Source organism: Mus musculus, chromosome 18 (assembly GCF_000001635.26).
Source record: "Mus musculus strain C57BL/6J chromosome 18, GRCm38.p6 C57BL/6J".
NCBI lineage: Eukaryota > Metazoa > Chordata > Mammalia > Rodentia > Muridae > Mus > Mus musculus.
Window position 1 is genome coordinate 37,769,874 of NC_000084.6, and position 22,106 is coordinate 37,791,979.

The window sequence follows — 22,106 nt, forward strand, 5'->3', positions numbered from 1 at the left end:
TTTCTATTTATGTGTTGCCTATATATTTTAAAAACCATAATAATTAGAATCCAAATTTATAAAAGAGATTAGTGTTACTTAGAGAATGAAAAGTAATCAAGCACTTGGGAAGCAGAGGCAGGTGGATTTCTGAGTTCGAGGCCAGCCTGGTCTACAAAGTGAGTTCCAGGACGGCCAGGGCTATACAGAGAAACCCTGTCTCAAAGAACCAAAAAAAAAAAAAAAAAAAAAAAAAAAAAAAAAAAAAAAAAAGTAATCAAAACAACTAAACAAAATGGCCCCCAAAATAAAACAAGATTCAAATGTCACCTTATGCATCTTGACACCCAAGAGCAGAAAAGAAGGAGAAGAAGAAAAGAAGAAAGAGAAGGAGAAAAAAAGGAGAAAAAAACCAAATATTTTCGCCAGGGCTGGTAGTAGAGACCTATAATCCTGATCCCAGGTACCCAGGAGGCTCAGGCAGGCTGATAGCAAGTTCAAAGTCAATCTTAGTGAAACCTCATCTCAAAACAAAAGGTCCAAAGAGGGCCCAGTGCAAATCTCTTGTCTTCTACATGCAAGGTCCTAGCTAGCTAGCTTCAATCCATAGTACTGAATAAAATTAAATAAATAAATAAATAAATAAATAAATAAATAACACATACTTTTTATTTACTTTAAGCTGTAAATAGAATGTACTATGTGCAGTGTTCTGTAATCAATACTAAGAAAAGCAGGGCAGTGTATCCTCGTTAGTGGAAATGTCAGGCAATACATCGGATCAATGCTAAGAACAGCAGTCTTGTTTTCTATCAAGCCTCTTACTTGGCCTGCCTGGCTGAGGTTAGCTCTCTGCTCAAGCCAGAGCCTCTTATCCCAGTTTGAGTCCCACTGGTAATGTCTCCTACTACTGACCATCGACCAGAAGACCCTAGTGCTGTGGTCCTATGTGTCAGTGAGAGCACAGAGAATTGGAGTTCCTGAGCCTAGCTACCCAGTCCCCAAGGTGATGGTGGTGGATGCTGACTTTAAGCCTGCCTGACCTTCTATTGGTCAGGTGGAATTCAGTCTGTAGCCCAAGAAGCCCAAGATATGTGGAGTATGTGTCTTTCTCACAAGGCGTTGCCTGCAGGCTCCTGTGAGAGACTTTGTTGATGATGGAGAGCTGTCCCCCTTAGCCACTTCTGTGACATACCCTGTCTTGGCTAACATCCTTGGTGAATATTGCCATATCTCAGAGACCACTAGGTAAAATTGTGTTCCGATGCTATCTTAATTTCTATCTGGTGGTTGTCTCAGTCTGTATTCCCGTATCACCTTTCCTGGCTGTGCTGTTTGTGCTGGTTCTGAAGTGTTAAGGATGCCTTCCGTTCACACGGCCCCAGGTTTTAACTTCAGGGTGACTATTGATCTAAAATGCCACAGTCCTATCAGCAATTTGTGGCTCCTGTGAACTCAGGGTCAAAAGAAATTTCTTCTTGAAAACTCTGCTCCTGAAGACTCAATGGAACCAGGCAGTGGTGGCATAGGCCTTTAATCCCAGCACTTGGGAGACAGAGGCAGGCGGATTTCTGAGTTCGAGGCCAGCCTGGTCCACAGAGTGAGTTCCAGGACAGCCAGGGCTACACAGAGAAACCCTGTCTCAAAAAAATCAAAAAACAAAATAAACCAACCAACCAACCAAAAAGGACTCAATGGAAATCTCAGTGAGGGACCCTGGGTGGGGGTGGGGTGACTGACATTCTGATTGCTGGGAAGCAGGGTCATCCCTCAGGGCAAGAGCCTCTCAGTGAAGCTTAAGTTCAGTCAAATGCAGATTTTTCTCAGCATGGACTCTTTCCAGCAATCTCAGGGAAGAACAATTCTGGCAAAAAGACTGAAAGCTTGTGGTGAGAAACTTGACATGGCAAGCATGCCACGGTCAGGAATGATAGGAACAGATGGTCCACGGTAATTTGGTAACATATTTTACACATTATATTTACACTTTATATTTAGTAGCTTTACCTTGTCATTCAGATTGTGTTGGTATATATATATATATATATATATATATATATATATATGGGCAATTCTTAGTCAGTGAACCATGAAAGATCCGTACTCAAAACCCGTTTATCCTGATAAATGGTCTTTCTTTTCTATCTGAGAAAACCCTCACTACACAAAGACAGTCTGGGGCTGGAGAGATGTTAACTCAGCGGTTGAGAGCAGATACTGAGGAAGCTCAAGCTAGGAGATCATTTCCCTGTCCTCAGATCTGCTGACTCACAGCCTAGGGGATCTGGCGCCCTCTTTTGGCCTCTAAGAGTTCCTGCACTCACTGGCATTTACACAAACAAATGCACATAACTAAAGAAAAATATCAGGCTGATAAAGTTTGCCAATCATTTAAATAAATTTAAGAATAAGCCACATGGAAGTTGGTAGACTCAAACTCTTTAAAAATTATCACCCCCCTGACCAGTGTCTTCTAACAAGTACTCCAGATTGCTTTTCACGCTGAATCTTGTTTTTCAAAATGAATTACAAATCTGGCTGCTTTATACTTCCCTATTCATGTCTGTTGCATTGTCCTCTGGTAAGATCTTCTCTTCCTGTTACCTGTTTGAGGCTTGTGGAATTAAAATAATGTAAATTGTTTAAGTGACGTTGAGCCAGCACTTTAGTGCTGGCTGTAGTCTGTTCCTTGAAATCATGTGGATGTACAAATGGACCCTGGTGTGATCTTGGTCGTTCACCGAACTGGTACTTTACAAACTCTTAAAAATAACGGACTCAACACTTGCAAATAAACTCCCCTTTTATATATCTTACTACCTGTAAGTTGGAAAGGTGTAAAGCTATAACCTAAAATGTATTAGAAAGGGAGGGGGAAGAAGTAGTTACCTTTAAAGAACTAACCGAGGTAAAGTACATAAAATGCAAACTCTGGTTTGAAGGGGACTTGGGCTATTTGTTTGTTTAAGTTTCAAGGCAGGGCCTCTCTACATAGCCCTGGTTGTCCTGGAACTCACTATGTAGACCAGTCTGGCCTCAAACTCATACTTCCTGAGTGCTGGCAAAATACAAACTCTGGAAAGTATGAAAGGAGAAATCTGGTAAATCAAAAGTAAAATAATATTAGTAGAAAGATGTATTAAAAATTGTCTGACTACTAATTACAGGTTTCCTTACTGTCATGAATCCCAGAGTAGGTCTGTGTTGTGTTGATTCCATTATAAACTGTGACTTGGGTTTTGATCTCTAAAGAGAGTTAAACAGATTGAATAGTTTAGCATCTTTAACCTGAGTGCTAATTCCTACCTGTGGGATCTACTAAAGAATGGCAACCAAGAAAGAACAAGCATGTTAACAAGTATGTACGCCCTGAACGTGCCAAACTTGGTTTCTAGTGGTTTACTAGTAAAGAGATCGAGTACGTCCAATGAAAAGAGGGGTTACTTTAACAATTACTGCTCCATTTTACTTACTCTATTTTAAACAGATTTTACTTTTTACCATGCCTAGAATTCTAACATTCAGGAGGCTGAGACAGGAGGATCATCATTAGTTGGAGGTTCTGGTAGTAAATTCCAGGCCAGCCTGGACCACAGTGTGAAACTTCATCTCAACAAACAAAAAACAAAGCTAATCAATAAAATAGACTTTTCCTTGTTGTATAAGATGTTATTCACTGAATTATGGATCAGGGATCTTTCCTGTATTTTCCAGCAACACATATTGGTCATGTTCTTTATTTCCGGTGAGTTGTTTTGGCACCGTTTATTCAAAATTATTTCACTGATAAGTGTGACTACTTCCATTCGTTGATCTATTTTTCTATTACCTTACCCATACTATATTTTCTGAATTATTATAGCTTTATAGTAAGTGTTAATGTCAGGTAGGTAAGGTCTGCTGACATTTTTATTCCTTGCAAATATTATTTTAACAGTTCTTGGTCTTATATTTCCAAATAACTAAAGTCATCTTATGAACTTCAAGTGCAGAAGCCTGCAGGGCTTTCTGATGGAATAGTACGGAACCATAGCTCGCCTGTGATGGTAGGAGACTTTAACAATACCGAGATTTGCTAATCCATGAACATGGTATATACCTGTTTAATTAAAACTTGTAAAATTATCTCAGCTTTATTTTATAACTTTTACTAATGAGGGCTTCTTAACTTTTTAAAATGATTTATATTTTCTATGTGTGTACGTGAGAGCTTGCATGTATTTTTGCGCACCGTGTGTGTGCCTGCCACCCATGGAGGCCAGAAGAGGACATTAGATCCCCAGTGACTGGAGTTACAGTTGTAAGCCACTGCGTGGATGCTGCGAACCAAAGGAGCAAACCAAAGTCCCCTGAGGAGTATCCAGTGCTCTTAACTACTAAGCCATTTCTCCAGCACATTTAATTTTTATTTTTAAATAATATACTGTAACAAAATTTGAGCACAATATTAAGGGAGTTGTGTGATTGTCAATATATTCACATTATAAGATATTCAAATCCAGTCAAATTTCTCAGTAATCATTTCTCTCTTGGCATTTCACTGAACTAATTAGTACTTTACAAACTCTACTTAACACTTGCAAATAAACTTCCCTGTTATGTTATATATTTTACTACTTGTAAGTTGGAAAGATGTAAAGCTATAACCTAAAATGTAATAGAAAGGGAGGGGGAAGAAGTAGTTACCTTTATAGAACTAACCGAGGTAAAGTACATAAAATGCAAACTCAGTCCTTTCTTCTAGTTTTGGATACATTATATTATTGTTAGCGGTTGTTTCCCTACTGTGGAATGGTACCACCAAACTTGTGGCTGCTGTCTCACTACAATTTAGTTATCACTGATCAGTCTTTCTCTGTCTCTGGTAAATAGAACCCCCACACCTTTCCTGAAGCAAGATTTCACTGTGTCCCCTGACTAGTCTGGAACTTGCTATATAGACCAGGCTGGCCTTGAACTCACTGAGATCTCTTTGCCTCTGTCTCTCAGAGTGCTGGGATTAAAGGTGTGAGCCACTATGCCTGACACAAGTCTGCTATTAGCCCATGTGATATTGTCTACTTTAGATACAAATATGAGTAAGACGATGTGGCGCTTGCCTTTTTCTCTATAGCTTATTTCACTTAACACAATTATTTCCAGATCCATCCATGCTGTCACAAATGACAAGATTCCATCCTTTGTGTTTAAATAGCATAGGTACCATCTATTTGTTATCCACCAGATGATGAATATTTATGTTGTATCCATTTCTTTACTAAGATGAAAGGTTCTGGGTCATGTATCTTCCATTAAGCTGTCTAAATATGTGATTTCTTCTTACTATAATTGGTATTGTATTTTAATTTATATTCTTTTTTCTTGTTTCTAGTTTATAGAAAATTACCATTTTGTTGTTATGGATGTTTTAAGGCAGTCCAGGCTGCCCTTGAATTTGCTATGTAGCCCAACCAAGCTGGCTTTGAAGTGAGGAAGTTCGGATTCTTGTGCATCATCCTCTCACGGTCAGGAGTTCAGGAGTTCCAGGCATGCAATCCTGTATGTCTGGGAATGCTGCACATGCATTTTATATGCTTTGACAAACAAGTAGTGCAGAGTGCTGTATCCTCATACTGTACTATGTAAGCCTAAACTATCCCTGCACAAAGTTAGGCTTTGATCCCTGTAGTGTGCAGGCTGGAAGATCCCACTCAGAAGCAGTAAACCTTGCTGTCTACCCAAGTCTAGCAGTGGATAGTTTATTAATTCATTTATATTATACATATTTATTGACTCTGAAACACTTGTCTCAAGTGACAAGGATGCAAGAAGGTAGATAACATGGTTCCTGACTCAGTAGGTGCCATTCTTTTGCAAGGATTTAACATGTGTGATAAATGCTGTCAAGTAGAAATACACAAACAGCAATCTCTTTTTTTGTTTGTTTGTTTTTTGTTTTTTGTTTTTTTGTTTTTCGAGACAGGGTTTCTCTGTTGTAGCCCTGGCTGTCCTGGAACTCACTTCATAGACCAGGCTGGCCTTGAACTCAGAAATCTGCCTGCCTCTGCCTCCCGAGTGCTGGGATTAAAGGCGTGCGCCACCCCCACCCCCACCCCACCCCCAGCCACAAGCAGCAATCTTTATCATGAAGCCAGACCTATTCTCAAGGTCAGAAAGGATCCTGGAGTGGCTTAGAGTGAGGTCTGAGGGCCTAGTAGGATTTATTGAGGCTTCAAGTAGCATGAAGGGGCTGGAGAGATGGCTCAGTGGTTAAGAGCACTGACTGCTCTTCAGAAGGTCCTGAGTTCAAATCCTAGCAACCACATGGTGGCTCACAACCATCTGTAATGAGATCTGATGCCCTCTTCTGGTGTGTCTGAAGACAGATACAGTGTACTTAGATATAATAATAAATAAACCTTTAAAAAAAACACACAGGAGAAGAGTTAGGGATACTGGACACGAAGCAGGAGGGGAGACCGATAGGCTAGACAGAGCCTTGTAAATCTTACCAAAGATTCTCAATTTTTTTTTAAAGTTCTTTCATATGTGGATATTATTAAATGGTTTTAAAATAAGACAGTGACAAAATATGATTCAAAGTGTAAAGATGATTCTGCTTCTTGTGTGGACATGTGATCTATGAGGATCATAAGTAGACTCTGGGAGGCTCATAGAAAAAAAATGGCCTACTAGTAAGAGATAATGCTGGAGGGCAAAGGAGGTGACTCAGGGGGGAAAAGCTGTAGCCAGACAAATGTGATGACCCAAGTTCAAACTCAGAAACTGACATAAGAGGCCAGACTCAGTAGTGTGCACCTGTAATCACTCCTGCAGAGGGACGAGGCCGAGAGGGGGATGGCCTGAAAGACTGAGGGTCAGCTAGCCTGAAGTACACAGTAGCCAAAACAAAAGGGATACTTGCCTAAACAAAACAGAAGGGGAGAAGAGACTTCCAAAACTCTTCTGATCTTTACATGTGCAACATACATGCCTACACACGTGCATGCGTGCACACACACATACACCATACACATGAAATGATATGAAAAGGGATGTGCAGAGGACATAAAAATAAATGAGTTAGCGTAAGCTGGGCAGTGGTGGTGCACACCTTTAATCCCAGCACTTGGGAGGCAGAGGCAGGAGGATCTGTGAGTTACAGGCCAGCCTGGTCTACAGACTGAGTTTCAGAATAGCCAGGGCTGCACAGAGAACTCTGTCTCAGGTAAGGACTTCTTCCTTCCTTCCTTCCTTCCTTCCTTCCTTCCTTCCTTCCTTCCTTCCTTCCTTTCTTTCTTTCTTTCTTTCTTTCTTTCTTTCTTTCTTTCTAAAGAGTGGATTGGGAAAGTAGTGTTTAGAAAGTAGATTCAATGAAGCAATGTTGGAATAGGTAGTTATGAACTCCACAAGGGCAGGGATTGTTTTGTGTATTACTGTATTCTTCGGTGTCTGAAATGGTGTTAACTGGCTAGTGGTAGATCCTCAATAAAATATTTTTGGTTCAATATACACAATGAATAAAAGGGGATTAGAGTGACCTCAGGTGTCTTAGTTACTGTTCTGTAGCTGTGAGGAGATATCATGTCCAAAATAACTTATAAGAGAAAATATTTAATTGAGGCTTACTTACAGTTTCAGAGTCAGTACACGGTAACCATGGCAGGGATCATGGCGGCAGGCAGGCATGGTGAAGTAGCTGAGAGCTTACATACATCCTGATCTGCCAGAGGTGGCCGGCAGAAGGACACACTGACCCCACTGTGGGCTTTTGCAATCTCAAAGCCCACCCCCCAGTGACACAATTCCTTTAACAAGGCCACACCTCCTCCAATGAGGCTACACTTCCCAATCCTTCCCAAACAATTCCACTAACTAGGAACCAAGCATTCAAATATATGAGCCTATGAGGCCATTCTCATTCAAACATCTCATCAGGTTTTCAAATTGAGCGACTAGATGGCTAAAGGTAGCATAGACACAGACGTAAAAGTCTAGAGAGTGGATTTAAGAACAATCAAGAGTATGTCCAGGTTGAAATTCTGAGAAACAGCCAAGTGTAGATATTGTGTGGTTGGACATTTGGTAACCATTTCCTTAATGAATGGTTTCTTCCATTGTGGTCATCTGTTCAGGTGGGTGGGTTCTCACAAGGCTGAGTAAGATAAGCTTTCTTGTAGCCCTATGCTGGTATGTTTTGGTATGTTTGTATGTTTTCCTGACCTATCCCAGATTTACTTTTCTTGTTGGTCTATAAGACCTAAGAAGCACCCTGTACCTCTCTATACCCAACTGTGTCTCAGTCATAGTGTCCGCTTTTCAGTCTAGTCCTGGTGTTCAGGGGTTTTTTGTTGTTATTTTTGTTGTTATTGTTTTGCCTCTGCTATTCTGCTTAAACCATAACTTACTTGACTGATATAATGTGGGTTAAAGAAAAACAACAGGGCCTGGTGAGATGGCTCAGTGGGTAAGAGCACCCGACTGCTCTTCTGAAGGTCCAGAGTTCAAATCCCAGCAACCACATGGTGGCTCACAACCATCCGTAATGAGATCTGACTCCCTCTTCTGGTGTGTCTGAAGACAGCTACAGTATACTTACATATAATAAATAAATCTTTAAAAAAAAGAAAGAAAGAAAAACAACAGATAAAGGAACTTGCTATGCAGTCCACGCTGGCCTTAAATTTGCCATCCTTTGTCTTCACTTTCTAGGTGCTGAGATTACAAAGGGGCACCATCCTGTCCAGACCTTTTTTTAAAAACTGTTGTTTTCTCTCTCTCTCTCTCTCTCTCTCACACACACACACACACACACACACACACACACACACACACACACACACACCCCTGTGTGTTCTCTTAGGTACTGAACTCAAATTCATGGTTTTGCATATTCCAGAAAAATACTCTACTACTGAACTACAGCTCTCTGTGGAAAAAACGTAATCTGTTTTTATCATCTGGTTTTTTCTTACAAATGGTAAAATTTAGGAGGAATGCATACACTAAAGGATGCTTATCAATCACACAAAAATCAATGAACTTTAATATTAAACATGCATAGACTCCTCAGCATTTTAAAGTTGATAACAATAATATTAGTAATATAAGGCCAGGTGTGGTGATGCATGCCCTTAGCCGAGGCACTCAGGAAGCAGAAGCAGGAGGATCACTGGGAGTTCAAACCCAGCCTGGTCTACATAGTGAGATCTGGGACAGCCAGGGCGATGTAGAGAGACCCTATCTCAAGAAATAATTTATAACTTTTCTTCCCCAAAAGATAGAAATGTCCCATATCTTTATAGAGAGGCGAGTGAAAGGAATTTTCTAAAACTTATTGAATCCAAGATTCTTGCATTTTGATTGTATATAATTTACAACTCAATTTTTAAATGGATTTATGAAAATAAAACATCAGATTTTACTTCCAAGCTTCAGAGTCCCCTCAAGAGAGTAGTAGTGTTAATATCTAGTTACGGACATTTAGAAACATGTCCTATGTGTATACAAGTATGTATGTTGTTTTTGTTCAAGTGAGGATCATTTTATAGCATATTTTACATACTTACATACAACTTGATATGTTTATTTACTAATGCTAGGAATAAAATCCAGGGCCTTGTCCGTGTTATGTTAGCTCTTTTTTATTGAGCAGTATACCCTGTTCCTACTCTTAATAATTAAAGAAATCTTACATTTGTGTATGCATACATGCATGTGTATGGCACAATACATGTATGGAGGCCATAGGACATCTTTCAGGAGTTAGTTCTCTCCTTCCAATATGTATGGGTTCTGGGACTCAAACTCAGGTCATCAGGTCAGATGGCAAGCCCTTTTATCCACTGAGCCATTTTGCTGACCCATATAATTTTATTTGTTTATTTGTTTGTGAGTCAGGGTCCCATGCACCACAGCCTGGCCTCAAACTCTAAGCATAAATAAGGCTGGCCTTCAATTTTTCATCCTTTACTTCCCAAGTGCTGGCATCGTGGAGGTGTAGCCCTATGTCCAGTTAATAATTTTCCTAATTTCACTATTTAACAGGAACACATCTATTGAGTTCCCCACCACATAAACCACATGTGGATGGGTCATGCTTGTAATTTCAGATCTCCTGCCTCCACCTCCCAGGTGACAAGAGTAAAAGCATGGGCTACCCATGGCTGGTTTATGTGCTGCTGGGATCTAACCTAGGGCTTTGTGTGTGCTTGCTATGAGGGTTAGTTTTAGTTGTCAAGCTGACAAACTATAGACTATTCTAGAGCATCTTAATTAGGGACTGCCTAGATCAGGTTGTCCTGGGAGCATGTGTGCAGTTATCTTGTGCTAATTCAAATGATAAGAACCCACCCCCTGGGGTTGGTGACATTCTCTAGATAGAGGATCCTGAATGATATTAAGAGTGGAGAAAGTGAGCCAATAAAGAGACTCCTGTATTACTTCATCCCTCTCAGCCCGTGACTGTGGGTGAAAGCTGACCAGGAATCTCAGATTCCTCCTGCTGTGAATTCCCTTCTTTGATGGACTAGAACTTGGAATGTGAGCTAGCAGAACCTGTCCCCCCTCTAGTCTGCATTGTCACAATGTTCTATCTCAGCAACAAAAACAAAACTAAGACACTAGGCAAGCACTCTATGAACTGAGCTCTATCTACAGTCCATTATTTTTTTTAAAAAATATGTTTCGATTTGCAGTTGATTGACTTTACACATGGAGAATTTTACAGATAAAGAGGGTCAACTATAGATACATGGAGTATATATATATATATATATATATATATATATATATGTGTGTGTGTGTGTGTGTGTGTGTGTGTGTGTGTGTGTATGTACATGCTTGCATGTGTTTTTACCTATACATATACACATGTATATGTATTTGTGTATATGTATATCATTTTATGAGCCTTTTGAGAATATGTTGTAGATATTGTGCTTTGTTAGTCCTAAGTATCTTGTTATGTATTTCCTAAAAACAAAAAAAATTCTTTAAACTGATCACATTTTAGTCATAAGTCAGAAAATGACATTGATACAATATGCTTACCTCATCTACAATCTGTGTTGAAAATTTACCATTATTTATTCCTTCATTCATTTTTACTTCTTTAGATTTATTTTATGGGTTGTGCCTGAATATATATGTATGTGTGTCACGTGTATGACTAGTGCCCAAGGAGGTCATACAAAGGTGTTGGATCCCCTGGAACTGAGGTCACAGACAGTTGTGAGGGGCCATGAGGGTTCTGGGAACTGAAGGGGTCCTCTGCAAGAGCAACAAATGCTCTTGCTGCTGAGCCATCTGTCCAGCCCAATAGTTATTGATTTTAGTATGCGTGTGGCATATCTCTGTGTGTATGGGGGAGGTGCTTACATGTGTCAGGGAACTGGCCTTAGTTACTTTCCACCTTATTTTTTGGGAGTCACTAGACCTGGGGCTCACCATATTTTGACAAGACTGGGTGCCCAGCAAGCCCCCAGCATTTCCATCCCTCCCCACAAAGGGTAGGGTCGTAAGCCTCCTGGGTGATGGGTATCCAGATGCACAGAGAGTAGTTAGCTAGCCTGGGCTGGGTTCATGGCTCAGCAGGTGAAAGCACTTGTGGCACAAGCCTGATGACCTAAATTCAAATCTTAACATCAGCATTAAAATCAAGATGTGGAGACTACATCTGGAGTACACTATGCACTGGTAGGAACGAGAGACTGCCTCACTGTGGAAGGGAGAGTTATCTTCTGACACACACACACACTCATCCCCCCCCCACACACACACACATACACACCGCACACAGAGAGAGGGGGCAGATAAATTAAAGTTTCAAAAATTATTTTTAAAAGAAGGCACTTTATCCACCAAATCATCTTCCCAGCCCCTTCCTATTATTTTTATACTGGGGGGATGGGTGAGTCCAGGATTATATGTTACATTTAGTCATTGCGTGTCTTTAACCCACTTTAGTCTAAAACAGCTCCTCAGTCTTGCTTTGGTTTTATGAAGCCAAATTTCTAAAGACTCTCAGGCATTTGTTTTACTGGATGCCTTTGCCTCTGCCAAATGTTTTCTTGTGGTTATATTTAAACTAGGTATTTGAGATAGTGTATTTATTGTCTACTGTCCTATCACAATTATGTAAACCTAGCTGTCTTAGAGTTTTATTGCTGCCAAGAGACACCTTGACCATGGCTTCTCTGTGTAGCCCTGGCTGTCCTGGAACTCACTCTGTAGACCAGGCTGGCCTCGAACTCAGAAATCTGCCTGCCTCTGCCTCCCAAGTGCTAGGTTTAAAGGCGTGCGCCACTACTGCCTGGTGACCATGGCAACTCTTATAAAGGAAAACCTTTAATTGGGAATGGATTACAGTTTCAGAGGTTTAGTGCATTATCATCATAGTGGGAAACACGGCAGCATGCAGGCAGTCAGGGTGCTGGAGAAGGAACTGAAAATTCTATATCTTGATATACAAGCAATAAAATGAGACCATATGCCACACTGGGCATAGCTTGAGCACAGGAGACCTCAAAGCCCACTCCCACAGTGATACACATCCTCCAACAAGGCCACACCTTAATAGTGCCACTCCCTGTGGGTCAAGCATTCAAACACATGAGTCTATGGGGGCCATACCTATTCAAACCACCACATTAGCATATTAAAACATTTATTGTTTCATTAGTTTTGTGAGTCAGAGACCTAGGTTTGCTTTGCTGGGTTCCTCTGCCTCAAGTTTTAACAAGGCTGAAATCAAGGCATCAATTTGGGCAGTTTTCTTACATAGTTATGGGCAAACTTTAGTTCCTCTCAGTTTGTTAGAATGAGGCCCCAAGTTTGCTACTCTTTAGATGGAAATCTGACTTAGTTTTTTGTTATGTGGGCTGTCTGTTATGTAGACTATCCATTGTGTGAACTGTTCATTATGTGGAATTTCTGTTATGTGGACTGTTATGTAGACTGTCTGTTATATGGACTTTCTGTCATGTGGACTTTCTGTCATGTGGACTGTCTGTCATGTGGACTGTGTCATGTGGACTGTCTGTTATGTGGACTGTCTGTTATGTGGACTATTATGCAGGCTGTCTGTTATGTGGACTGTTATGTGGACTATCTGTTATGTGGACTGTCTGTCATGTGGACTGTCTGTTATGTGGACTGTCTGTCATGTGGACTGTCTGTTATATGGACTGTCTGTCATGTGGACTGTCTGTTATGTGGACTGTTATGTGGACTGTCTGTCATGTGGACTGTCTGTTGTTATGTGGACTATTATGCAGGCTGTCTGTTATGTGGACTGTTATGTGGACTATCTGTTATGTGGACTGTCTGTCATGTGGACTGTCTGTTATGTGGACTGTCTGTCATGTGGACTGTCTGTTATGTGGACTGTCTGTTATGTGGACTGTTATGTGGACTGTCTGTCATGTGGACTGTCTGTTGTTATGTGGACTGTTATGCAGGCTGTCTGTTATGTGGACTGTCTATTTTGTGGACTGTCTGTTATGTGGACTGTTTTGTGGACTGTCATGTGGACTGTCTGTTATGTGGACTGCCTGTGAAACAGCTCCGTCATGACAGCTAGCTTCCATCAGACCAAGCAAAGGAGGGAGCCAGAGAGGGAAAATCTGATAAATGCTTCAATGCTTATGTGAGCCCCAATTTGAAGTGACACGCGTTACTACAAATATATTCAGATCATTACAAACAAAATCATTTGCTCCTGCCCACACTCAGAAGAGATGAATTTCAGTCCACTTATGATGGTTTTCTGTGTTCTGAGAGGAAACTCCCCTTCTCTTGTTTCTATTCATGTATGGTCGTGGGTCGTGCATCTGTTCAGTAAGATTATTATTCCATTACTGCTGTATTTTATTTTGATCTCAAACTGCTCTAGATTTTTGGGTTTTGTTTTTTTGAGGGGGGGTTGTTGTTGTTTTGGGGTTTTGTTTGCTTGTTTGTTTTTTGTTTTTCGAGACAGGGTTTCTCTGTATAGCCCTGGCTGTCCTGGCATTCACTTTGTAGACCAGGCCGGCCATGAACTCAGAGATCTGCCTGCCTCTGCCTCCCGAGTGCTGGGATTAAAGGCGTGCACCACCACGCCCAGTTTTGTTTTGTTTTATTTTGGGGGTTTTGTTTATTGTTGTTGTTGCTGCTGCTCTTTTTGTTGCTTGTTGTGTTTTAATGAGACAGGGTTTCTCTGTGTAGCCCTGCCTGTCCTGAAACTCACTCTGTAAACCAGGCTGGTCTTGAACTTGGAGATCCACCTGCCTCTTCCTCCAGAGTGTTGGGATTAATGTCATATGCCACCAGCAGCATAATTGCTCTAGGTTTTTCCCATAAACACCTCTTGAAGTTGATCCCTGAATCCCTTTTGCCATGCTGACTGGCATCACTTTTCTTGAGCCATTCCTTACATTGAGATATAGGAGATCTCCCAGGTTCACCTCGTACTTGGCCTGCTCCTGAAACAGGCCCTCTTACCTGAATCTGAACTTTCTGCCTCTTATTATGAGGGAATAGCACTTAGGACTTAAGGTCCAGGAGCTGTGTGTTCACTCCTGGTGGCTGCCACTGTTTCTAGGCCTTTTTAGCAGGCAGAGCCAGGGAACACAAAAGCAGGACCATCCCTCCAACCGTCCACACACCCTTGAGACTATGGCATCACACTGATGCCTTTCAGGTTCTTCTTGCCCTTCTCCCTTTCCTCCGGATTTTCTTTCCCAACAGTGAGAGCACGACTGCCAAGGTCACGCACATAATCACTCTCTGCTCAATCTTAAAGATACAGAGAGTAGTTTCTGAATTGCCACACCCATACCAATGAGAAAAATCATCTTCTAAGATTCCAAATTTGCTTGTACTTGAGGGAATATGTGCAGAGTTCCTTGTTAACAGATTGCTTGTACTATTGTCTTGTGATTCATTTGAAGGAAGTTAAGCTTATCTGTTTGGTTTATATGCAGTTTTAGAATTTTTCCACATCCTTATCGATTTGTTTTTGTTGTTGATGTTGCAGCTGCCGTTTGAGGGTTTTTTGGGTTTTGGTTTTTGTGAGGTTTTAAAGTTGTTTATTTTAGTTTTATTTTATGTGAATAGGTGTTCTTTCTACATGTGTGTCTGTACATCATGTGTATGTTGGTTTGCTAGGAATTGAACCCAGGTCCTTCAGAAGAGCATCCAGTGCTCTTAACCCCTGAGTCATCTCTCCATCCCCTTTGTCTTCTGCTTTTGTTAAGCAAGGTCTGTTGTGGCCTAGACTGTCCTGAGACTTGGTTCATAATTAAGGATGACCTTGAACTTGTGATCCTCCTGCCTCTGCCTGAGTGCAGGGATCACAGACATTTGCTGCCACATTGGGCGTTGTGTGGTTCTGGAGATAGAAACGAGGGTTTCCTGCGTGCTAGACAAGCACTCTGCCGACGGGACCGCTTCCACTTGTATTTTTTAAGTATGTAAAACATTAATGTAATTAAAGTCAAAGCATAAAAATAAGGATACAGAGGCTGGGAAGATGGCTGCTCAGTGGTTGAGAGCATTGGCTGCTCTTCCAGAGGACAGGATCTCAATTCTCAGCATCCACAAAGCACTCACAAGGCTCCCAGGGCATCCAAGGCCCTCTCCTGGCCTCCATGGGCAGTGAACGCATGCAATGTACAGACATACATTCAGACAAACACTTAAAATAAAAATAAATAATAAAAAGAGTCCTCGGGAAATTATAACTCCCCTTTGTCCCTTTTGTCTATGTACTACACACGTTAGATGACTCCATCCATCCCTGACTCACCTTCCTGTATTTCTCTTTTAAAACAAAAAAAACGAAAAAACAAACACCCACCTATGTTTACATTGTTTTGCTTCCTCTCATTGAACCTCTTGTAATAAAAAAAATTCTTTATAATAAAGAATAAATAAGTAAATAATCTTACTACACTTTAAATAACACCAACCTCCTAAAATTAGTTCAGAGATATGTTAGCCCTGAAACTGCATAAAGCATTAACTCTGTTGATAGCCTTCACTGTACACCCCTCTTTGTAGATAACAGATGAGCTAAATGATAGTGACCAGTTACATGGTTTCTTCCAACATCTGTCAGTGATTGGTCACTGTGCATGTTAATTGTTCTGTGCACAGGCAACAGAGCATCTAACTGTGGTGCTCCTCTGTCTCCTGATGACAAACTCACATAGTACTACATTTTGGGAGGATTTTATTTATTTTTATGTGTATAAGTGTGTACATCATACACATAAAATATATGTCTGTGCACCATACACATGCAGTGCCCACAGTACCCAGAAAAGGGAATTGTTACCCCCCACCCCCGGGACTGGAGTTACCTGCCATGTGGATACAGGAAATCAAACTGTTGTCCTCTGGAAGAGCAGCCAGTGCTCTTAAGCACTGAGCCACCTCTCCAGCCCCAGGATCCCACATGGCAGTTTTACAATACTATACAAAGGGAGTTGGTCAACAAAGAAAGGTGATGGTGTTCTCAGTGAAACTGGAGCTGAATGCGAATGGAGTTATAGAGGATGGAGCTGGCTGTGAGAATGTCACCACACTGGCTCTGGGTATCCCTAGACACAGTGTTGGTTAGGAATACCGCTAGAATGACAACTGGTCCTGGGACCTTACTATTTGTTATGCAGAGGACATGGGATAAAGCAGATGACCCACCATGTTTTAAAATCTCTGTGGCTAAGAGCTTGCCAGGCAATTGTGAGGACCTAAGTTCAGACCCCAGCCCCTGTGTAACTGGCATGCTCACTCAAGTGGTTGTAATTTCAGTGCTGAAGATAAGGCCATGCTGGAGGATTACTAGGGCTTGCCAGCCACCAGCATAAGGCTAGGTTCAGGGAGAAAGTCTGCCTCGAAGGAAGAAGACAGAGGGTTATAGAACAAGGCACCAGACATTCTCTGGCTTCCAAGACTGTGTGCATGCACAGATGCACATACCCACATGCACGCATAGCCGAAGCTTAGTAAAGCAGACTATATAAACAAGGAATGGAGGAAGCAGCTGTGATAGGAAGGGTGACACTGCTCTCAGAGAAGTCCCGCCAGCAGAAACCTTCACATAAAAGGGATTCTCAGGGAAAGCTCACAGCCTTAAAAGCTAAGTGAATAAATTTGGAAATTAATCCCAGTGCAGAAAGAATGTGGCGATTCGCTTTATAAAATATTTTCATTCTTCATTTCAAATAGCCCTTTAATTTTCAATAGTCCTAATTTTAAATTTTTGTGCCATATCCACTTTACTGTTTATTTCCACATGAATGTGTAACTAACAATAAGAAATTTTAATATTTTAACAAAAAATGTTACAAGGTCACAGAATGATATGTTTTCCATTAATTATTAACATTAATTTCTACAGTTTCAGCTCACACAGATACATGTAAAGTCCTGTGGTGTTGTGTAAAGTGAGGACAGCCTGTATGAATTGTTGTGTACGGTGCCTTTAAAATTCACTGGCTTTATTGAAGCATAACTTATGTACATTAAAAGTTAACCTCTTAAAATTGTACGGCTCACTGAGCTGTGTAATTTTATACATCTGTGTAACCGTTACACCAATAAACACATGGTATATCTCTGCAACCTTCGGAAGTCCCCTCCCAGCGCTCTGCAGTCAATTCCCCTCATACCCAGCTCCTGGCAGTGACTGATCAGCCATTATAAAGCAGCAGCACTGCCTCTTCTGGGATTTCCTCTAAGTGGGATTTCATAACAAGCGCTTCCTTTGCCTGCACAGTTCTTTGCTCAGAGATTTTGAAATCCATCTCTGGTGTTGTATGTATATATGTATCAGCAGCTTGCTTCTTCACATTCCTCTGTAGTATTGTGTTGTGTGGAAACACAGCAACTTACGTATCCACTCCACTCTCAATAACATCTGAGTTCTCCCCAGTTTGGTGTTGTTGTAAATTAAAGTAGTATTGACACCTGTGTGCAGATACCCCTATGCATATATATTTTATATATACATACACATATATATATATACATATGTATATGTCATATATAAGTTGTTTATTTATTTATTTATTTATTTATTTATTTCTGATAGACACTCAAAAGCAGAATTTAATGTGATCATGACATCACATGCTGGTAATTCTAGCCCCTGGGAAGTGAAGACAGGAGAACCTGGCATATTCTCAGTTGCATAGCAAGTTCCAGGCCAGCCTGTGCTACCCAAACCTCTCTTAAAAATACTAGCAACAATGACAAAAGCGGGGTTGCCTGCCGACATGAGAAGTGTGCACTTCACTCTATAGGAAACGAAAACTATTTTCAAAGCTGTGGAATGGCTTTACAATCCTACTGAAAATGTACAAAGTATTCTGCTTCATGCCATCACCAGGCTATCCTGTTGCCAAACTCAACTTGCATCTTACAGGTTCTAGTAAATACACAGTACTATCTCACTGTGGTTCCAATACAAGCCTCCTTACTGGCTACAGTTGCTAAGTGTGTGCTCCTGCTATATTTCCTTGAGTTAACAGCTCAAATCTTTCTCTCCCCTTTAACTTGGTTGATCATCTTCATAAAACTGAATTATAAAAGCTTTTAAAAATGCATCCTGTGTAGCTGGGCAGTGGTGGCGCATGCCTTTAATCCCAGCACTTGGGAGGCAGAGGCAGGTGGATTTCTGAGTTCGAGGCCAGCCTGGTCTACAGAGTGAGTTCCAGAACAGCCAGAGCTACACAGAGAAACCCTGTCTAGAAAAAAAAAAAGTCTCCTGTGTGTGACTTCATTTGCTCACAGGTGTCCTGTGTACCTCTTGTCCCAGATGTAGACCTGTATATTTATTCCCTCAGTAGTACTTGGAAGAGACACTGTAATTTTTGATAAAGCCCCAACCTCTTTGAACGTTCATTTATGAATGAAGTGAGAGGTGGGATCAACCCAAGGCTTCATTCATGACAGAGACATGTCCAACCCGTGAGCTACACTCCCAGCCCCTTTGGTCTTGTATTGTCCTGCTTAAGAAGTCTGTGCCTACTGAAAGCATGACTTTCATCTATACTTTGAAGTTTTATGGTTCATAATGTGGTCTCAGATCAGTTTTGAGTTGATGTTTATGTTAGGTATGGGAATAAAAGTTCATTTTTCTGAAGGAAAAAAAATGCAACCAAAAATGGGAGAGAAAGAAAGAGAGAGAGAGAGAGAGAGAGAGAGAGAGAGAGAGAGAGAGAGAGAGAGAGAGAGAGAGAAGCAGTGGTGGTCTATGCCTTTAATCCAAGCACTTGGGATGCAGATGCAGGTAGATCTCTAAGTTCAAAGCCAGCCTGGTCTACAGAGGAAGTTCCAGGATAGCCTATGCTACACAGAGAAAACAAACCCCACAACAACAACAAAAAAAGCAAACATAACTTTTGGATGGTGTGAGAGAACAGCAGGCAAGTATGGGAGGAGTTAGAGGGAGGAGTGGGAGTGAGTATAAAATACATTATATGCACATATTAAATCCTAAAAAATTAATAAAATATACATCTTTAAAGGAGACATATAATTAATATTTTACAAACCTTGTGTCTCAATTTACTTTTTTGTTGTTGTGCTAAATCACTGATCAGATCTTGAGGAGAAAGGGGTTTATTTCAGCTTTTAGGTTACAGTTCATCACGGGGGGAGACAGACTTCGAGGGATGCTGCTTATTGGCTTGATCATCAGGTCTTGCTCAGCTTGCTGCTTTTAAACCCAGGACCTGCCCAGGGGTAACACCACCCATAGAGAACTGGCCCTTCAACATCAATCATTAATAAAGAAAATGCCCCCATAGACTTACCTATAGGCTGACATGATGGGGGAGCATTCTTGATTAAAGTTTTCCCTTCCCAGATGACTATAGTTTTTGACAAGTTGACACTTGGAACCTGGACCCTTAATTACTTGTGGTATTTTTGGTAGATGTAATAGTTTGAGTGACAATGGCTCGTATAGGCTCATACAATTTGTATGTTTGCTCCCCAGGTAGTGGAACTGTTTGAGAAGGATTAGGAGGTATGGTCTCGCCAGAGTAGGTGTGTCACTGGGGGTGGGCTTTAAGGTTTCAAAAGCCCACACCAGGCCAGCTCTCTCTCTCTCTCTCTCTGCCAGTGGCTTAGAATGTAAAGCTCTCAGCAAATGCTGAAGTAACATGCCTGTCTGCTTCCTTCCATAATGAAAATGGACTACCCTCTCAAACTGTAAGCAAGCCCCTAATTAAATGCTCTTTTATAAGAGTTGTCCTGGACATGATAGCTCTTCACAGCAATAGAACAGTGATAAGACTGTAGATTTATTGGGATTTCTGAACACCCAAACACATTCTCTTATGAACAAATAGTCGTTTTATTTCTTCCTTTTTTTCTGTTACCCCTTTCTTTTTCTTGCCCTACTGCATTAGCTAAGAATTCTAGGAAAGAATTAAGTAGAAATGGTGTGAGTAGGCATCCTTCTTTCTTATTTTGATCTCTTCTTAAGAGAACGGGAGACGTTGCACTGGTTTTGTTATGAATAAGTTGGTATTAACTTCTGGTAAATGCTTTTCTACATGTGTTAGATGCTCGTATCACTTCTATGTTTGCTTTGTTATACACTGGGTAGGTATTGTGACCCTCCTTTAAGTACAGCTTCAAAGTGGACATAGGAGATCCTCAGAATCATATCAGTGAACTTGGGGTTCAACTGAGAGATCCTGCTTCAATGAATAAGATGAAAGGGCAGCTAAGGACAATCCCCATATCACCCCTGGACCTACACATGCACACACATGCATACATTCACACGCATGCACACACACATATTCAAAACATACATACACATGCACATTACACATACATGAAAGCATAGGGAAAAAATTAAGACATTTCCAATGAGACCTGGAGAGCTGGGTCAGAGGTTGAGAGCATTTGTTGCTCTTGCGGAGGACCTGAATTCAGTTCCCAGAACCCACATGGTGTCTCACAGCCATCTATAACTCCAATCCCAGGGAGTCAGATGCTGGCCTCTGACCTCTGTAGGCAACAGGAAGGCACACATGCACGTAAAATACTTATACACATAGAATAAAAATAAACCTTTATTTAATTTGAAAACTTTCCAAAAAACATTTATTTGATAACTCATATCTAGCATATCCAAAGACCTCTAAAATTTCAAAATTTATAATAATTCCTAAGATTCAGCTTTAAGTATGCAGGGCGGATATGATGGCAGTGCACTGTGTGTGCATGGAAAGTTGTAATAAAACCATTTACCTTGGTTTTCCGATAAAAATAAAACCAAGTTTTAAAATGGCCAAAAGGCAAACTGCTCTGAAGAAAACACATGGGTGACAAACTGGATACTCAGTGTCACTCGCCTATTGTAGATATGCAAATTACAACTACATTAAGAACTCACGGGGCTATTTAAAACCTGGTGCACAAGTGCAAGTGTGGATGGTAATACCAAACACTGGTGGGAATGCAAAATGGTGCAGCTATCTGGAAAAGTCTAATGGTTTCTATACAACTAAATGTGTGTGTGTGTGTGTGTGTGTGTGTGTGTGTGTGTGTGTGTGTGTGTGTGTGTGTGTGTGATCTATAACTTTTTTAACCAGGACTTTTGCAGAATAGTTTTTTTAATTTGAACAAAGTCCAATTTATGATCTTTCTCTTATGAATCTATTTCCCTATAGATCATGCTTTTGCTGGAAACTGTTCAAATACCTCAAATCCTAAAGATTTTTCTTCTATATTTCCTTCTAAAAGTTTTATCTTCTTAATGACTTCCTTAGTTTCGTTGCAATGACTCTCTTTTCCTCTCTGATTCTAATAATCTGAGTGATCACTCTCTTCTGGCAAGTGTGGCTAAGGATTTGTTTATCTCCTTTATCTTTTCAAAGAACCAACTCTGTTTCATTGATTCTTTATGTTTTATCCATCTCATTTTCATTATTTCTGCCCTGATTGTTATTTCTTTCTGTCTAATAACTTGGACTTTCAGTTGTTCTTGTTTTTTCAAGGCCCTAAGGTGTGTCATTAAATTACTTATTTGAGGGTTCTCTGATATTTTCTTTTGTTTGTTTGTTTTTGAGACAGGGTTTCTCTGTATAGCCCTGGCTGTCCTGGAACTCACTTTGTAGACCAGGCTGGCCTCGAACTCAGAA

The 22,106-nt window shown here is 40.7% G+C and overlaps 21 protein-coding genes and 1 pseudogene across 22 annotated transcripts in view; all 22 read left to right on the forward strand.

The window, feature by feature from the left end:
• Gm37013 (predicted gene, 37013) overlaps positions 1–22,106 on the forward strand; it is an 889,226-nt gene that overhangs the window by 817,226 nt on the left and 49,894 nt on the right. The window lies entirely within an intron of this gene.
• Positions 1–22,106, forward strand: part of Gm38666 (predicted gene, 38666) — an 874,243-nt gene that overhangs the window by 802,243 nt on the left and 49,894 nt on the right. The window lies entirely within an intron of this gene.
• The window catches only part of Gm38667 (predicted gene, 38667), an 868,072-nt gene that overhangs the window by 796,072 nt on the left and 49,894 nt on the right, over positions 1–22,106 (forward strand). The window lies entirely within an intron of this gene.
• The window catches only part of Pcdhga1 (protocadherin gamma subfamily A, 1), a 180,096-nt gene that overhangs the window by 108,099 nt on the left and 49,891 nt on the right, over positions 1–22,106 (forward strand). The gene's annotated exons all lie outside the window — the stretch shown is intronic.
• Positions 1–22,106, forward strand: part of Pcdhga2 (protocadherin gamma subfamily A, 2) — a 172,944-nt gene that overhangs the window by 100,947 nt on the left and 49,891 nt on the right. The gene's annotated exons all lie outside the window — the stretch shown is intronic.
• The window catches only part of Pcdhga3 (protocadherin gamma subfamily A, 3), a 167,539-nt gene that overhangs the window by 95,539 nt on the left and 49,894 nt on the right, over positions 1–22,106 (forward strand). The gene's annotated exons all lie outside the window — the stretch shown is intronic.
• Positions 1–22,106, forward strand: part of Pcdhgb1 (protocadherin gamma subfamily B, 1) — a 161,599-nt gene that overhangs the window by 89,602 nt on the left and 49,891 nt on the right. The gene's annotated exons all lie outside the window — the stretch shown is intronic.
• The window catches only part of Pcdhga4 (protocadherin gamma subfamily A, 4), a 156,634-nt gene that overhangs the window by 84,637 nt on the left and 49,891 nt on the right, over positions 1–22,106 (forward strand). The window lies entirely within an intron of this gene.
• Positions 1–22,106, forward strand: part of Pcdhgb2 (protocadherin gamma subfamily B, 2) — a 152,014-nt gene that overhangs the window by 80,015 nt on the left and 49,893 nt on the right. The window lies entirely within an intron of this gene.
• The window catches only part of Pcdhga5 (protocadherin gamma subfamily A, 5), a 147,496-nt gene that overhangs the window by 75,499 nt on the left and 49,891 nt on the right, over positions 1–22,106 (forward strand). The gene's annotated exons all lie outside the window — the stretch shown is intronic.
• Pcdhga6 (protocadherin gamma subfamily A, 6) overlaps positions 1–22,106 on the forward strand; it is a 134,770-nt gene that overhangs the window by 62,773 nt on the left and 49,891 nt on the right. The gene's annotated exons all lie outside the window — the stretch shown is intronic.
• Positions 1–22,106, forward strand: part of Pcdhga7 (protocadherin gamma subfamily A, 7) — a 127,040-nt gene that overhangs the window by 55,040 nt on the left and 49,894 nt on the right. The gene's annotated exons all lie outside the window — the stretch shown is intronic.
• Pcdhgb4 (protocadherin gamma subfamily B, 4) overlaps positions 1–22,106 on the forward strand; it is a 121,495-nt gene that overhangs the window by 49,498 nt on the left and 49,891 nt on the right. The window lies entirely within an intron of this gene.
• Positions 1–22,106, forward strand: part of Pcdhga8 (protocadherin gamma subfamily A, 8) — a 116,168-nt gene that overhangs the window by 44,168 nt on the left and 49,894 nt on the right. The gene's annotated exons all lie outside the window — the stretch shown is intronic.
• Pcdhgb5 (protocadherin gamma subfamily B, 5) overlaps positions 1–22,106 on the forward strand; it is a 110,900-nt gene that overhangs the window by 38,903 nt on the left and 49,891 nt on the right. The window lies entirely within an intron of this gene.
• Pcdhga9 (protocadherin gamma subfamily A, 9) overlaps positions 1–22,106 on the forward strand; it is a 104,928-nt gene that overhangs the window by 32,938 nt on the left and 49,884 nt on the right. The window lies entirely within an intron of this gene.
• Positions 1–22,106, forward strand: part of Pcdhgb6 (protocadherin gamma subfamily B, 6) — a 99,780-nt gene that overhangs the window by 27,780 nt on the left and 49,894 nt on the right. The gene's annotated exons all lie outside the window — the stretch shown is intronic.
• Pcdhga10 (protocadherin gamma subfamily A, 10) overlaps positions 1–22,106 on the forward strand; it is a 94,855-nt gene that overhangs the window by 22,858 nt on the left and 49,891 nt on the right. The gene's annotated exons all lie outside the window — the stretch shown is intronic.
• Pcdhgb7 (protocadherin gamma subfamily B, 7) overlaps positions 1–22,106 on the forward strand; it is a 90,252-nt gene that overhangs the window by 18,255 nt on the left and 49,891 nt on the right. The gene's annotated exons all lie outside the window — the stretch shown is intronic.
• The window catches only part of Pcdhga11 (protocadherin gamma subfamily A, 11), an 86,101-nt gene that overhangs the window by 14,101 nt on the left and 49,894 nt on the right, over positions 1–22,106 (forward strand). The window lies entirely within an intron of this gene.
• Pcdhgb8 (protocadherin gamma subfamily B, 8) overlaps positions 1–22,106 on the forward strand; it is a 78,689-nt pseudogene that overhangs the window by 8,073 nt on the left and 48,510 nt on the right. The window lies entirely within an intron of this gene.
• The window catches only part of Pcdhga12 (protocadherin gamma subfamily A, 12), a 76,294-nt gene that overhangs the window by 4,294 nt on the left and 49,894 nt on the right, over positions 1–22,106 (forward strand). The window lies entirely within an intron of this gene.